General features: G+C 42.0%; 1 protein-coding gene and 1 pseudogene across 1 annotated transcript in view; both read left to right on the top strand.

Moving 5' to 3' along the window:
* Nucleotides 1–14,263, top strand: part of LOC134999342 (FMR1-interacting protein NUFIP2-like) — a 57,893-nt pseudogene extending 43,630 nt beyond the window's left edge.
* HPCA (hippocalcin) overlaps nucleotides 1–14,269 on the top strand; it is a 112,723-nt gene that overhangs the window by 47,384 nt on the left and 51,070 nt on the right. The gene's annotated exons all lie outside the window — the stretch shown is intronic.

Raw genomic sequence — 14,269 nt, 5'->3', positions numbered from 1 at the left:
CGTAGTTCCAGCGCCGGCAGTTTTGCTGCGTGTCAGATTTCCAGTGCTGGGATTTCGACCGCCGGCATCCTGACCGCTGGCATCCTGACCGCATCAGATCCGCTGTTCGGGATTTTCCTGGCAAAGTCCTTTACAGTTAGTTATGATAGCTTTAGAGTCCTTATATATTTGCTTGCATTGTTCTGACATGTTCAAGGTGTATGGGTGCTTTGTCACTGCTGTTATGTTATGCTTTATATAAAGCTTGATTATTCTCTGTTATGTCACTGGTATCACCATCTAATTCTAAATACTAGGCCCTTTTGTCAGATATTAAGTACATTAATTGCTCTGTGTCCTTATTAAATACCCCCTAATATCCACAATGAATGTATTATGTGTGTCCAGGTTCTTTAATAATATCCAGTTGTGTTGTCATGTTGATTAGCAGTGGTATGTCTCCATGGGCCTAATTCAGAGTTGATCGAAGCAGCAAATTTGTTAGCAGTTGGGCAAAACCATGTGCACTGCAGGGGGGACAGATGTAACATGTGCAGAGAGAGTTAGATTTAGGGTATGTTCAAACTGAAATCTAAATTGCAGTGCAAAAATAAAGCAGCCAGTATTTACCCTGCACAGAAACACAATAACCCACCCAAATCTAGCTCTCTCTGCACATGTTAGATCTGTCCCACCTGCAGTGCACATGGTGTTGCCCAACTGCTAACAAATTTGCTGCTGCGATCAACTCTGAATTACCCGCCATATCAACTGATTAATATTAAAGTTCACATATCGCAAACATAATGTGCAGTGCTTTATTATTGGGGAGAACACTGATAAATTTTAATATTTATCTTATATAATATCCTTTATGAGGTCTAAGAACACTGTACGCTATTTACGTATGGAGTACCGTAAGGGTACGCACGTTGCGTAACAATCGCTTAGCCGTAGTCGAGACGCTCAAGCGTCACGTTCGCTCACGGCCAAGAGATCACAGGCAGGCACGCTATTGGATGCCGACTAACGTAATGATTCGCTATAGCGTAGCGGACGCTCGGGACCACGAGGAGATCACCAGCGGCGCTGACGCTCACAATGTTAAACCTTTATATCTAAACCATAAACAGTGTATTATGCAGTAAGACCTTAGTGTAGTGATAGAGTGTAAATGCAGCACAGTATAACCTTATTAACTTAAAAGCTGTTCGAGCGTCACCGACGCTCTGAGAATACTTAACACTATAAGAAATACACAGATACCGTGCTTAGGGTCCAACGCCTTATATATATATTATGAATGTTATACTTGCAAAAGAATTAATACAATACAAGTCATACACTACAATATAACATAGACTAACTAACCAGATAACTACACGGGAAATACAATACAATACAATTACGTTTTAAGGGAAAATAAGAGAAAGAGGAGAAGAGAGAGAGAGAGAGATATGGCCCATAATAACAAGAAAGACAATATGATTGCGGAGAAAACTTACGCACAAGGGGAACGATCGCATGCGCCTCTGGACATCCAGCTCCCGATTTTCAGCAATGAGAACCGTTGAAGAGTGAGCTGGATGTGATCGGCTTGTCTATTTATGCCCCACACACAATACAATTCAATGGTCCCTACAATCTCATTGTTCATTGGACACAGGAATTCCTCCTCGCATCATAACAAAAGGTCATAGGTTGATTCATACAGGTGGGCTGTGACGATTTCCAACTGCTCAGGTGGGTGGGAAACTGGGTTTCCCGCCGCATGAATAAGTAAGTGCAAATAATAGTAAATGGACATAAACTTCTTATGTCCATAACTATTCGCACGAGCGATTAATCCGCTTCAAACCAACACCGGAATATTGCTAATTAAATACTCTTCCGATGGATACTAAACACCACAGTATTACTCCTGTCTGACCCTTCGTATCAAACAAAGAGGGATTTCTCTGTCCATGAACATGCTGCATTAACCAAACTTTCAGAATCTATCAAAGGGACCATGATCTACAAAATACATTATATAGTGGAAATATGTAACGAAAGAGTCGCCCGCTAGGCGCATACAATCTCTACCGTAAATGCGCATACCGTGCGCCTGCGGGTGCCCGCAACAGCGAGTATGCGCACGCACGGGAGAGCGCACGCATGCGCAGCAGGGACACATATGAGGTGCAAATATGGCAGTGTGCATCGTGATATTTTTCTGACTTTGACAGTCCACCCTTTGGCAGTCGACAATAACTGCCACTTCCTAAAACATTTCAAAACGAGAAAAATATATGTCAGGGGTTAATATATTTCCATGGTTGGGTAGGGGAGGAGAGGAGAAGGTAGGAAAAGGGTATGACCTAGTGAGATAGCAGAAGCATGTGTGTATGAATCCGTGTTTGGGGGTCATGTATCATCGTGCCGTACGTGTTTTAAATCAAGCTTCGAGGCATTGCGAAGTATACATTTGAATTCCTTCTTATCCCGTGGTACGGGTCTGTGGATGGGCTGTCAAACTTTACCGAGCTCTTTTCGGCTGTGGTTGTAACAAATGGGGAGCACATTTTAGTTGATGATACATGAATGGGGGAATATGTGATTGCTGATATCTGTGCCTGTATTCCCTATCGACTATGTGTGTAATTACCTGAAGGTTGTAGAGATGAAGAAAAGACATAATTACGGTAAATGCAGTGGTATTCTATGTCAGGTAAATGAACATTTGTCGGTTGAAGTCTTGTTCGGTGTCTGTTGAATGCAGTCTTCTTTGTGCTTTTGCCAAAAGGCGTGTGGGCAAAAAGCTTTGTCAATGTCCATAGATTTACAAAAGTGTTGGGCTAGCGTAATTTTAAAATTTCTAGGGAAACTGGGGATCTATGGCAAAGTTCATCAAATATCTGTGTATAAGGTTGTCAAAACTTCTTCTTTAATCCATCAGTTGTCTGTATACAGGATCATCAAATTCCTCGTCCAAGTGGGTCTTTTTACCTTGGAGAAAACGGAAAAACAGGTGAAAGAAACGGACCGTAGAAATCGCATTTTCATCACATCATTGTTTCTACATTTGGGTCATAAATCAAATCCATTGGAATTACAATTTCCTCACTCCTTAAACTCATCACCCTGGTACTTCGTTTACACTTCGTTAAAGCCTGACCGCATCTAAATATCAAGCCAATGGCTATGACAACACCTAAGATACATAGAAGAAACTTCCCAACATCCATTATGACTCCTTGAGCCCATTCTCCTAAACCAGAGAACCAATTTCGCGGGTTCAACCATGACACCCAACCAGTCAGCTCATTACCTACAGCAGCAAGAGTGAGATTGTGTCTCCTGCGAAATTCCCACTTCAGTTGGAGAATATCGTCCATCTTTTGGTCTATGACCTCGACCGGGTCCTCGGTGCTATTTGTAATATATGTGCAACATTTCACGCCGTACTGTGTTGCCAGTGTGACACAATATCCACCTGTTACTGCCGTGAGATAATTGAGAATCATTCTATGCTGAACCAGTTCTGTTTTATAAGCTTGAAGTTCTCTTCCAGTATACCTAAATGTGTCATCATACATTTCTGTGATATTATCTAACAAATTTGCGAGCGCAGATATGTATTTATAATTCAACACTCCTCTAGCGGTGCGAGTGATATCTAACGCGATTAGAAACTGAATCCCGGTGGATTCATGGATCATGTCAGAGGCCGGATGCTCTGTTCTTTCTATCAGGTGCCGTTTAACTACGTGCTCGTAATGGGTGTGAGTATAAGGAGCTTGGGCAACACGGTGTATATCTTTCATTTTGGCATGTGATACAGTCATTACTTCTGGCAGTACTTTTCCAATATAACACAATCCTTCAGAGTTTGGGGCAAGCCACTTATACGCCTTCCTCCCGCATATGAAATATGCATCATCGGGGAGAACATATGGGACAGAGTAGGACATAACCATATTACACATCTTCCATGTGAAATCTCCTAACCCTAATTCTCCCATCTGTCTAGTACACGTATCAGCTTGTACGATATGTGCACAGTATCCTGGTGATACCTCTCCAACTCTCGTAATCCTATTTCCTAGGGTATACCTATATCGGAAAGATTTTCCTCTACTGGCTATGTGGCGTATAAGCTCTGTATCTGTCGGCATTCTATCTGCTCTATATGAAAAGGTCATGGTTTGGTTGCTCCATGACACTTCCCAACTTCCCGGCTTTCGGGGATTGGTAATGTTAAAACATATTAGGGATCTATCCACATGATATTGGTGGAGCTTCAAACTAGGAGGACTGGAGATATTAAACCTCCTGTCCACCGGTCTCCCACCCTTTAGCTCAAGTACCTCCCCTACCGTTAAAGGAAATGGTACTAGTCCTGATTTGCTATGACCTTGAGGTACTTGAGAGCATACCCAACAATCTGTTTGATTTAACACTCACTACCCACTAAGGAGTGATAGTCACTCAATGGATGCCGGTCCATGTGGATATTAAAACTGGATTTGCATTTCTTAATGCACCCATCCTCAACTACGTTGTCACAGAGCCTACAGATACAGTTTTCTTCAGCTAACAATCCAAAAAAAAATGTTTACAAATAACATGGCTGTTAGATTGTTTCCGGTACTCGCCTTTGTTCGGTGCTTGTGTTGCTATTGGAAATTTACACCTCCGTCTTAGTCATTGGAACCTTTCTGGTGTCAAAACTTCTTTCTTGACCTCACTGGTACTCTCACCGAAACAGACCGCTCTGGTCAACATCAGGGTCAACAGGAAAATCCATATCACAGTCTCTTGTGGCAAGTCCATCTTACAGGAGGAGAAAAGAAGAAATTTGTAATGGGGTACAGAAAAACAGTTTGAGGGGGAGAGAAACTTGTTACGATAATTAAGTTCTCTAGTCTTGTTGTTCTTCTTTTTCTGCTGTCATCTCAAAGGTGCTGTCTCTCAGTCTTCCAAACGAACATTCCGGTGATGCAATATTTCTTCCAAACCAGCGATCTTTCTGTAAGGAGCAAAAATCTTGCATTACCATTTGTCTAGCTGATGTATGACATACCATCTTTAAACCATGAAAACATGAGTGAGAAGAGAGGAAAATAAAAAAAACAAAAGAGAGAGAACAATTCATATGCATATATATATTACATAAATCAACAATAACCAGAAATAGGAAAAGAGAAAAAAACATTTTTCGAACATTTTTTTTTTTAAACATTGTCAGATCATCAGGCTGTCATATCTACATGTCCAATGGTTTCCTTGCGCAGTCCCTCCCCACCAGCACCTGCATTACTCCACTGTCTGTATCTGGCCAGGATACATTGATGCGGATAGGTCATGCTGGGGTTTGGTAGACTTCTGCAAAGACCAAGCGGATATGCAATGTTTGAGTCCTTACTAATAATCGTCAGAGATGGGGAGAGAGAGAGAAAAAAAAACATTTTTCACAAATATCTTTACAACGTTTCACCTTGTCATTCCTGTGTCTTCAGTGAAGGACCTCCCAATTTATTAACCGTTACCTCAGGCTTACCATCAGTCCTAATGATCACCTTTCCTGACTACATATCATGGGTGTGGCCCAAAATTCTTCCTAAAAGATCCCTGATTATAATTGTGTGTGTTATAATTTTGCTCATTTCTTGGTCTAGGGGGTCTGACTTTATGTGGGTTATTACAGTTGCTGGCATAATGCCCTTCTCTTCTACAATGATAACAAATCCTTGGCTTTCTCCGTGTGCTAGCGGCCTGGGGTTCCGGTCGACTTGATGCCTCCTCTAGTGCTTGGATGCTCAGTACCATCAACCGCTCTCCCTGTGCTTCCCTTGTTCTTTGGATATTTTGGTCATGCTCGATAGCGGACTCTCTTAATGCAGCCACCGAGATACCTCTCCAATGAGGTATAGAGGTTTGTACCCTAATTTTTAGTGTGTCTTTTAAGCTGTCCATTAATACAGACACAGCTACCTCTCTGTGGTGTACGTTAGTTTCAATGTCATCTATACCAGTGTACCTAGCCATATCCTGCAGAGCCCGGTGAAAATACTCTGATGCGGATTCACCTTCTTTTTGTTTTATTGTAAAGATTTTATTCCACTTTACTACTGTAGGAAAATATACTCCTAACTGTAGATTGATTCTTTTTACATTATCTTGGTTATACTTGTCTGTTAGTGGTACTTCCTCATCTAGCTTACAATCAGCGATAAATTTCAATGAATCAACATCGGGGGGTAAACATGCCCTCAAAACTGTCCTCCAATCTTTGTTATTTGGCTCTGCAGTGTTTCCTAGCACTCTAATGTATTTTTGACAAGCAACTAAGTCTTTCCTGGGATCAGGAAATTCAGACAGAATTGTTCTTAATTCTGTTCGGGAAAAGGGGCAGTACATGGCGATGTTCCTGACAGGAGTGACTCCTGAAGAGTCAGTTTTCCCATTTGGTACTGCAATTACCTTGACAGGATTAAGTCCAGTAACGTCATTCTGAATTGATTCCACGATATGAGGTACATTTGTTTGTGCGTGATGTATAATACCATACGTACCTGTGGACACGACCTCACCTGACCCTCCGTTAGGGGGTTTGATTACAGTCTTTACCGATTTGGTCGCGTCCACCTGGATGTCTTGTGTGATGGCTGCTGGAAAAGGCTCGGACATTGTGCTGGGCTCACTTTCTTGTTGGTGTTCCTGAGGAAAGTTTAACAAGGGGTGCGACTTGCATGGGTTAATAGTTGTCCATTTAACACTTTCATTTTTATAAACCTTATTACGTTTGTTACATTCATTCTTAATATAGTTACTAAGTGCACTTTTATCGCACCCCATTGTGCCTTTCTCCGCAACCATAATCCTCTCCATTGCCATGTCTCTCCTCTCAGGATGAAAGTTAGGTATGTAAGTTACATTTCTTTGCATGTCACTTTCCTGTAGCCATATCTGTAAACAATCATTATGTTTAACTCGTTGTTTCCAGGATTTTATGAGACAGATCCTTCGCCTTAAATTATGCAACACCTCTGAGTTAAAACTACCTATCCCGGGAAATGGTGCCTTATCCCCCGCAGTCATTCGTGTCCATTCATCACAAAAGGTCTCAGTGTGGGGACCATACCTCCTCCACATTACTAACCGAGCAGACCCTCGGGGTCTGCAAGCCTCTGCAGTCTGAACCCTGACTGCTGAACGTCCCTGTGTTGTGCACTTGGCTTCCATTGTGGACCTTTTTTAACACAGAAAAACTTCCTAAAATGCACCAAACACAGAAGTCTACGGTGGAAATCCTTAAAGCTCTTCCACTGAACTCCTTCTGCTCCGAGTACAACGAATCCGCCCCTTTTAGCAGACACGTGTAACCGTTACAGGCCCTATCTCTAGAGATTTTCCTGAGAGACCAGTGAAAATTCCCTTCCTTTTTCTTTACACAAATCACGCTTGCATGTGCTTCCCACAACACGTATGAGGGCAATTTACCTCGTATCACGTTGCGTTATTGGTCACACCTACAACCGTGCGGTCCAATCGTACCACTTATAAACACTTGTTGCCCATAAATGGTAGGATCATTGGAGTCTCCCTACTGTGCTCCAAAACAGCCAGAGCGTAATACAACGAAAACTTTATCACACTCTATTGCACGTTTTCACTCAGACCGTGCTCATCACGTTCCACCAAAGATCACCCAGATCACTCAGTTCACAAAGCGGGATTCAATACACTCATACCGTTTTCAACCCACTATCATTCTTATAGTTTTCTGATCAGAAAAATCATTTCCCGTAGTCTGATAGCTGTCCCCAGAGGCATTACAGTAAAGTAAGGTATTTAAACTAAGTTTTGGAAAAACTGAAATCAATTTGTGCTATTATCACGTGGCTATGCTATACCGCCCCCACTAAAACAATGCTATTGTGCGATTTGAGTTTCGGTGGGCGTACCCAGACGCTCCGTTGCGTAATATACGCTGCGTGCGTCGGCCTTTGTGTTGCGTTCGCGAGTCTCAGCCTTTTGTTAGAGACACGTGTACGCTGGCCATACAAAAATACAATTAGCACGTTTATCAATGTAGATGATCTTTAACTGTAATCATCTACCAAGCACCACACAGGTCTTTCCTTGTATCTCAGACGAAGCTGTGCGTGTGTTTTACAAATTACCCCTTAATGTATCGTTTTTACTCTTTAACTACCAATAGCAACAAATCTTTCTCAGCACGTTTATCAATTATACAATGGCAAACAGGAGAGTGATATGAATATACACGAAAAAGGAATGCAGATATATGCGTGTGTATACAAAACAGAAATAAACAGTTTTAAAAGACACTAGTGTGTTGTTCTTACCTCCGGTTCCCGGATTCCTTCACCACCCTTTACTAAGCGAAGCAGACGCTTATCCCGTCAGCACTGCGAAGAATATGATCTCCCGCCCTTTGCTGATGGATAATGTCTGCTGAAATTACCTAGCAGAGATATGTGAAGGACTGGACGAGCAGCCAATTGATAAATTTAAATATTTATCTTATATAATATCCTTTATGAGGTCTAAGAACACTGTACGCTATTTACGTATGGAGTACCGTAAGGGTACGCACGTTGCGTAACAATCGCTTAGCCGTAGTCGAGACGCTCACGGCCAAGAGATCACAGGCAGGCACGCTATTGGATGCCGACTAACGTAATGATTCGCTATAGCGTAGCGGACGCTCGGGACCACGAGGAGATCACCAGCGGCGCTGACGCTCACAATGTTAAACCTTTATATCTAAACCATAAACAGTGTATTATGCAGTAAGACCTTAGTGTAGTGATAGAGTGTAAATGCAGCACAGTATAACCTTATTAACTTAAAAGCTGTTCGAGCGTCACCGACGCTCTGAGAATACTTAACACTATAAGAAATACACAGATACCGTGCTTAGGGTCCAACGCCTTATATATATATTATGAATGTTATACTTGCAAAAGAATTAATACAATACAAGTCATACACTACAATATAACATAGACTAACTAACCAGATAACTACACGGGAAATACAATACAATACAATTACGTTTTAAGGGAAAATAAGAGAAAGAGGAGAAGAGAGAGAGAGAGAGATATGGCCCATAATAACAAGAAAGACAATATGATTGCGGAGAAAACTTACGCACAAGGGGAACGATCGCATGCGCCTCTGGACATCCAGCTCCCGATTTTCAGCAATGAGAACCGTTGAAGAGTGAGCTGGATGTGATCGGCTTGTCTATTTATGCCCCACACACAATACAATTCAATGGTCCCTACAATCTCATTGTTCATTGGACACAGGAATTCCTCCTCGCATCATAACAAAAGGTCATAGGTTGATTCATACAGGTGGGCTGTGACGATTTCCAACTGCTCAGGTGGGTGGGAAACTGGGTTTCCCGGCGCATGAATAAGTAAGTGCAAATAATAGTAAATGGACATAAACTTCTTATGTCCATAACTATTCGCACGAGCGATTAATCCGCTTCAAACCAACACCGGAATATTGCTAATTAAATACTCTTCCGATGGATACTAAACACCACAGTATTACTCCTGTCTGACCCTTCGTATCAAACAAAGAGGGATCTCTCTGTCCATGAACATGCTGCATTAACCAAACTTTCAGAATCTATCAAAGGGACCATGATCTACAAAATACATTATATAGTGGAAATATGTAACGAAAGAGTCGCCCGCTAGACGCATACAATCTCTACCGTAAATGCGCATACCGTGCGCCTGCGGGTGCCCGCAACTGCGAGTATGCGCACGCACGGGAGAGCGCACGCATGCGCAGCAGGGACACATATGAGGTGCAAATATGGCAGTGTGCATCGTGATATTTTTCTGACTTTGACAACACTGTTGTCTCCCCCTCAAAAACTCCAGCCTGGTGGCATTAAGAAGTGACCGGGTGGGGTCAGTGTAAATCTTTGCAGTAGTAAAACATTTTAAAATCCTTATACTGATTTCACCTTGAGAGTAACAATTTTAAAATGATGACTATATACTCTTTGAGATGTTACTCATTTGCGTACTGCACACAAATATAATAGTGTCCAGTAACACATGTTGAGACACAGTGCTGCACAGTGACACACAGTGCAAGTCTGCAGTCTGCATCTATCCTTTCTTCTATGTTCCTGCGGTCCAAACCGCGCCCTGTCTGCTGCTGACAGGGAAGGATCTCTTATTGTGCCTGTCGCAGTTAACGTAAGCGCTGGTCCACTCTGGTTTGGCTGTCAGAACCTTGGCATAGGATAGTGCCAAGTGGCATGTATAAGAAGCCAGATGGGGTGTCCATGAAATTGGTCCCAGTAAGGATACTGGTCAAGTCAAAATGAAAGGAAACTGGTTATTGACACACAAATAATGGGGAGATAAGTGTTGGTCTTGCAGGATGTAATGGTACCAAGACATCAGTGCACCCCAGATGTGAGCAATGGTAGGGAATGTTAAAGGGTATCCGGACTCTAGGTCGACACCCATTGTCCGACAATGGATATGTCGACACGGCCATTAAGTCGACATGAAGAAAGGGCGACATGAGTTTTTCACATATTTGTTTTTTTGGACTTTTTCATACTTTACGATCCACATGGACTACGATTGGGAATAGTAACCTGTGCCGAGCGCACCAGTAACTGAAGCCATGCAAGGGGACGTGTTGCACTAATTGTGGTTCCCGGTCACTTGACGGGAAAAAACAACACAAAAAATAAATAAACTCATGTCAGCCTTGTTCATGTCGACCTAATGGCCGCATCGACATATTTCTAGTGTTGACCTAGCCACTGTCGACCAATGGGTATTGACCTAATTGGTGTCGACCCTGAGTCCCATACCCATGTTAAAGTATCCTAATATCCAGAGATGTGTGCAGAAGCACATCATTCAGGGCTCTTACAGAGCATGGCACTCAGCTGAATCTCCATATAAAAGAGCTGGCAAGCTGCAATCTGTTAGGATATAGAAATGTGATGCATGAGGGTGAGTACTATATATTGTATATTAGTCAAACCAAATTACAGTGAGGAAATGTAATTAGTGGTATATGGTCCAGTCACTCATCAATGTTGGATTGATGGTCAGAGGGTTTCTTAACTATCGATGGAAAATAAATACGTTTGAGTGAATTGTGTAGAAGGAGACTAGTAAATGGGGAGAATGGTGGGGAGGGGGTAATTGGCTAAAATAGACGGGGTAAGTAATTAGACAGAATAGAAGGGGTGTGGGAAGAGCAGATTGGTGCTACTGATTTATAGGGGTGCAGAAGAGCACCAAGTGATGAGCATTTCTACCCTGCACTCAATGTGGGTGTAACCTGCCAGCAGTGTTGTAAGTTTGTGTAGAGAATGCAGTAAATGCCATGCCACTTCATAGGTACTGTATATACAAAGTATTTTGTTTGCAGCCCTCAACAGTTTTCTAAAACTTGTTAACTGGTGCTAAATGTGCAATAAGTTTTACAGCAACAAAGGATTGTCAGTTACTCAATAATAAGAACAGACATCTAAATGTGAAAAAGTTACTGGGATCGTCCATTCTTTTTATCAGTATATTTTATCAGTTGAAGGCATGAGAAGCACAAGCGGATACAGTGCAAAATGAAAAAAATATTGGAGATTTTATCATATCTGGGAGAGCGATAAAATACTAACCAATCAGCTTCTGTCATTTTTCTAGCACAGCCTGTTAAATCACGGACTCTGATTGGTTAGTACTTTATCTCTCTTCAACATTTTATAAATCTCTACCTATGAGCATCTAACAAGAAGTATAATACTGCAAACAGGTTTAAAACCAGATATTAGGGGAAATGTCATAGCCTGCGACTAGCATATATTGGCGAGTTCCTGTTGTGGGTTCTCAATGTTTTAAAGTGGCAATCATTTAAAAGGCAAAACCAGGTTGGTTTTGCCTTTTAACCACTTATCTGGCTAATATATTTTTTTGTAAAATGTCCTTAAAGTTGTCCATATTTTATTATTATGTTTTGTAAAAAATACCTATTTAAACATGATTCAGTATACATTTTATAACAAATATGCAAATTTGTTAATAAATAGGTATTGTTTACATAATTTGATAATTGGAAAAATCCACAATTTTGGTTTTGGGGTAATTTTGGTAAAAAAATATTGTATACAGTTAATTAAAAAGGTTAACGTTGGCTGGCTAGGGTCAACAATCGCGAACAAACCCCCCTTCCCCTCCGGCAGTGACTATTGCCAGGAGAGAGAAGGGCAGTCGCAGCAACTGAGAGCCCCAGGCTATTACTGTCTTTCTGCAGCCAGGGTGCCCTTCTGTACCCTCAGTGGTAGGAGAAGGGTGCGGCTTGGCGGGGTGAGAGAGATTCAACCACGTCACGGAAAGCACAGTTACCTGGTTAAATGATTGCCACTTTAAACAGGCTATTACATATATGCAGAACTTTATAAAACATTTAAGTATATACAGTAAGCCTCTGAGGAACCAACTAGAACTTGGTCCTCAGGACCCCTAACAGTTCATGTTTTGTCACATGTAGTTCATTAAAATGTGACTTGGTAATCCACCAGTGCACCTGCTGGGAGGTCTGGAAAACGTGAACTATTAGGATATGAGGACTTCTGCACCAGAAGTAAATTAACAAATAAATAAAGAGGAAAAAAAGGGATAACGTAAAAGGAATGAAAAAGAAAAAAAAAAAAAATTGCGGGGGGGGGGGGGGGGGGGGGGGGGGAGGGGGGGGGGGGCTACCCACTGCTGAAGTAAAAATTGATCTCAGACGGTTTTTAAGTAAATCAAAGTGGTCTCCAGGCCAGGGTTGAGCATAGCGGTTGAATGTCACTGCAGTCCCACTGCGTGAGCCAATTCATGGCTTGCATCATTCGTCCAAGAGTCCCTGACCTCCTCCCAACTGCGTTCAGGTACCCTGCAGTTAAGGACATGGAGAGCTAAATAGTACTACAGGAGACTGTCACGTTCGTGCAAAGATCCAGGTTCTGACAAATATACAAACAAAACTGCTTCTTGGGTTGCTAATGGTAGCCATTAAGTCACTGCTGACATCAATATGATTCCTAAGCACCTAGCCAAGGCTATTCCTTTAACAGAACTAAAGCCTTGCTCCATTAAAACAGTCATGACAAAAAGATTTAAAAGTCTTATGAAAGCAAACCTAAAGATATCATATGCCCAGGCAAGGTTGGTCTCATCAATAATGGATCACTTTGCAACAGCTCTGGATTTATCACTAAAGGCTATGGGCGATATGCAATTAGCCTAGGCAAAAAAACTGAGCTTTGTCGCTATTTTTAGTGTGAATGGAGATTTGCCCTATGCAAAAGCAGGGCCGGATTTTCGCCTAGGCGAAAAATGTGGCAGGGGTGGAAAACACGAGGATCGTCGAATCCACTTATTTTCCTTCAAAAATGCGGGCCATTTTCGCCAATTTTGAGGCATTTTTCGCCAATGCCTTTTCACTTAATAAAAAAGGTGATAAAGCATTGGCGAAAATGCCTTAAAAATGGCCATAATTGAATACTCATGTGAGGCGAATGCATTAGCTCCGAAATGATCCAAACTAATTGCATACCCCCCAATGTGAGCAAAGATGCAGAGAACAATGGCAGCGGCTCTGAGAGTGACTAAGTGTTCCATTGCCAAGGCTACTAAAAATTCCAGCTTTCTGGCAAATTGCAAGAGTAATAGTAAGCTGGATTCTGAAACTTTAAGCCAGATTTGCCTGCGGACCAGAAAGGGGGAGCTTGGGTGGACAATGGTAAAGCAACTTGGGAATGTGAGTCTTCATCTACAGGTGTCAGTCGGAATAAAGCAAACTCTGGAGAGCTACAGAGGAAAACTCTGGCACAAAGGCAAATCGTTATCGGTTACCAATTCTAAAGAGGACTCCTAGACATTGTTTAAACCGCCTCCTGTTTTCCCAGTCGACAACAGTAGTGCAAAAACAGTACCCAAAATAGGTTATGCAAGCAAAGTTAAAGAAAACCTCAACAAAGTAGCCCATAACAACAAGCCCAATAGCTTCTCTATTTTCCCTTTTCTTTGTCACCTCAAACTGGAGAAATACAGCTTTGCACTGTGTGTCCCAGGTTCCCATGTTTGCCATGAAGTCTGTATCTACAGGTAACTTAGCCAATAGACCCCTTTTAGTAGGGGCTTTTGGTGGGTCTATGGCTGCTGCTAGTACTGTTTAACACACACTGCCTGAGGGAGCAGAGCCTTTACCCGCAGAATCCTTTTCTGCCTCTTAGAGGGGG

The sequence above is a fragment of the Pseudophryne corroboree genome, chromosome 2 (assembly GCF_028390025.1).
Source record: "Pseudophryne corroboree isolate aPseCor3 chromosome 2, aPseCor3.hap2, whole genome shotgun sequence".
NCBI lineage: Eukaryota > Metazoa > Chordata > Amphibia > Anura > Myobatrachidae > Pseudophryne > Pseudophryne corroboree.
The sequence above is the reverse complement of the archived record's forward strand: the minus strand, read 5'-3'. Positions and strand labels throughout refer to the sequence as shown.